The sequence below is a fragment of the Arachis stenosperma genome, chromosome 9, assembly GCF_014773155.1.
Source record: "Arachis stenosperma cultivar V10309 chromosome 9, arast.V10309.gnm1.PFL2, whole genome shotgun sequence".
NCBI classification, from domain to species: domain Eukaryota; kingdom Viridiplantae; phylum Streptophyta; class Magnoliopsida; order Fabales; family Fabaceae; genus Arachis; species Arachis stenosperma.
Genome location: NC_080385.1, coordinates 36,122,585 through 36,126,158, shown reverse-complemented (window position 1 = coordinate 36,126,158; position 3,574 = coordinate 36,122,585). Strand labels below are relative to the sequence as shown.

The following is a 3,574-nucleotide window of genomic DNA, read 5'->3' as shown; positions in this document are numbered from 1 at the left end:
ATTCATCCATGCACTTCCCAGTCTTTAGGACTATGAAATCAGCAGGGATGTAATGGTCTTTAATTTTCACCAGAACATCCTCTACAAGTCCATAAGCTTGTTTTCTTGAATTGTCTGCCATCTCTAGTGAGATTCTTGCAGCTTGTACCTCAAAGATCCCTAGCTTCTCCATTACAGAGAGAGGCATGAGGTTTACACTTGACCCTAAGTCACACAGAGCCTTCTTGAAGGTCATGGTGCCTATGGTAAAAGGTAGTGAAAACTTCCCAGGGTCTTGTCTCTTTTGAGGATATTTCTGCCTAGACAAGATATCCAGTTCTTTGGTGAGCAAAGGAGGTTCGTTCTCCCAAGTCTCATTTCCAAATAACTTGTCATTTAGCTTCATGATTGCTCCAAGGTATTTAGAAACTTGCTCTTCAGTGACATACTCATCCTCTTCAGAGGAGGAATACTCATCAGAGCTCATGAAAGGCAGAAGTAAGTCCAATGGAATCTCTATGGTCTCATTTTGAGCCTCAGATTCCCATGGTTCCTCATTAGGGAACTCATTGGAGGCTAGTGCACGCCCATTGAGGTCTTCCTCAGTGGCATTCACTTCCTCTCCTTCCTCTCCATATTCGGCCATGTTGATGGCCTTGCACTCTCCTTTTGGATTTTCTTCTGTATTGCTTGGAAGAGTACTAGGAGGGAGTTCAGTAATTTTCTTGCTCAACTGTCCCACTTGTGCCTCCAAATTCCTAATGGAGGACCTTGTTTCAGTCATGAAATTTTGAGTGGTTTTGATTAGATCAGAGACCATGGTTGCTAAGTCAGAGTGGTTCTGCTTAGAATTCTCTGTCTGTTGCTGAGAAGATGATGGAAAAGGCTTGCCATTGCTAAACCTGTTTCTTCCACCATTATTGTTGTTGAAACCTTGTTGAGGTCTCTGTTGATCCTTCCATGAGAAATTTGGATGATTTCTCCATGAAGAATTATAGGTGTTTCCATAGGGTTCTCCTAGGTAATTCACCTCTTCCATTGAAGGGTTCTCAGGATCATAGGCTTCTTCTTCAGATGAAGCATCCTTAGTACTGCTTGGTGCATTTTGCATTCCAGACAGACTTTGAGAGATCAAATTGACTTGTTGAGTCAATATCTTGTTCTGAGCCAGAATGGCATTCAGAGTATCAATCTCAAGAACTCCTTTCTTCTGATTAGTCCCATTGTTCACAGGATTCCTTTCAGAAGTGTACATGAATTGATTATTTGCAACCATTTCAATCAGCTCTTGAGCTTCTATAGGCGTCTTCTTCAAATAAAGAGATCCTCCAGCAGAGCTGTCCAAAGACATCTTGGACAGTTCAGAGAGACCATCATAGAAAATACCTATGATGCTCCATTCAGAAAGCATATCAGAGGGCACTTTCTGATTAATTGTTTTTATCTTTCCCAAGCTTCATAGAGGGATTCTCCTTCCTTCTGTCTGAAGGTTTGGACTTCCACTCTAAGCTTACTCAATTTTTGAGGTGGAAAGAACTTTGCCAAGAAGGCATTGACTAGCTTTTCCCATGAGTCCAGGCTTTCTTTAGGTTGTGAGTCCAACCATGTCCTAGCTTTGTCTCTTACAGCAAAAGGGAATAGCATAAGTCTGTAGACCTCAGGGTTAACCCCATTAGTCTTGACAGTGTCACAGATTTGCAAGAACTCAGCCAAAAACTGATGTGGATCTTCCAATAGAAGTCCATGAAACTTGCAATTCTATTGCATTAGAGAAACTAATTGAGGCTTAAGCTCAAAGTTGTTTGCTCCAATGGCAGGGATAGAGATGCTTCTCCCATAGAAGTCGGGAGTAGGTACAGTAAAGTCACCCAGCACCTTCCTTGCGTTGCTGGCATTGTTGTTGTTTTCGGCTGCCATGTCTTCTTCTTTGAAGATTTCTGTTAGGTCCTCTACAGAGAGTTGTGCCTTAGCTTCTCTTAGCTTTCGCTTCAAGGTCCTTTCAGGTTCAGGGTCAGCTTCAATAAGAATGCCTTTGTCTTTGTTCCTGCTCATATGTAAGAGAAGAGAACAAGAAAATATGGAATCCTCTATGTCACAGTATAGAGATTCCTTGAGGTGTCAGAGAAGAAGAAAAATAGAAGGAAGAAGGAGAAGAATTCGAACTTAGTCAGACAGAGTTCGAATTGTGCATTGAGGAGGAGTGGTACTCCATAAATAGAAGGATGTGAGAAGAGAGGAGGAAGTTTTTCGAAAATTAAGTAAAAGAATTTGAAAACATTTTGAAAAACACTAATTAATTTTCGAAAATAAGAGTGGGAAAGAAATCTAGTGATTTTTGAAAAAGATTTTGAATTAGAAGTCAAAAAGATTTGATTGAAAACTATTTTGAAAAAGATGAGGTTAAGAAGATATGATTGGTTTTTTAAAAAATATGTGATTGAAAAGATATGAATTAGAAGTCAAAAAGATTTGATTGAAAACTATTTTGAAAAAGATGAGGTTAAGAAGATATGATTGGTTTTTTAAAAAATATGTGATTGAAAAGATATGATTTGAAAACAATTTTAAAAAGATTTGATTTTAAAAAATAATGACTTGCCTAACAAGAAAAGATATGATTCAAACATTAAACCTTTCTCAACAGAAAAGGCAACATACTTGAAATGTTGAATCAAATCATTAATTGATAGCAAGTATCTTTGAAAAAGGAAAGAAATTGATTTTGAAAACAGTTGATTGAAAAGATATGATTTGAAAAAGATTTGATTTTGAAAAACTTTGAAAACTTGAAAAAAAATTGATTTGAAAACAAAATCCTCCCCCTTGTGCCATCCTGGCGTTAAACGCCCAGAATGGTGCACATTCTGGCGTTTAACGCCCAATGCACTACCTTTTTGGGCGTTAAACACCCAACCAGGCACCCTGGCTGGCGTTTAAACGCCAGTCTGTCCTTCTTCACTGGGCGTTTTGAGCGCCCAGCTTTTTCTGTGTAATTCCTCTGCTGCATGTTCTGAATCTTCAGTTCCCTGTACTATTGACTTGAAAATAGAACCAAGATCAAATAAACAATGCATGCAAGACACCAAACTTAAAATTAGACACTAGACTCAAACAAGAAACATAAAATATTTTTTTGTTTTCATGATTTTGAAATTTTTTTTGGATTTTTTTTCGAAAATTATATGGAAATAGAAAATAAAGGTTTCAAAATTCTTAATTTGGATTCCAGGAATCATGCAATGTTAGTCTAAAACTTTAGTCTAAAGAAATTAGACATGGCTAGCCAAGCTTCAGCAGAACATTGCATTCAAGAGCTAAATTGATGAAGATCAATCAGCTTTGATGATGATAAGAACATCACCATGAAACACTAGAATTCGTTCTTAAGAACTCTGAAGAAAAATACCTAATCTAAGCAACAAGATGAACCGTCAGTTGTCCATACTCAACAATCCCCGGCAACGGCGCCAAAAACTTGGTGCACGAAATTGTGATCACTACAACTTCGCACAACTAACCAGCAAGTGCACTGGGTCGTCCAAGTAATAAACCTTACGCGAGTAAGGGTCAATCCCACGGAAATTGTTGGTATGAA

The 3,574-nt window shown here is 38.2% G+C and overlaps 1 non-coding gene across 1 annotated transcript; it reads left to right on the top strand.

The window, feature by feature from the left end:
* Positions 1–1,384: 1,384 nt before the first annotated feature.
* Positions 1,385–1,491, top strand: LOC130952675 (small nucleolar RNA R71). The gene has a single exon (XR_009074853.1). It is a non-coding gene; the product is annotated as a small nucleolar RNA R71 (small nucleolar RNA).
* The last annotated feature ends 2,083 nt before the right edge of the window (positions 1,492–3,574 follow it).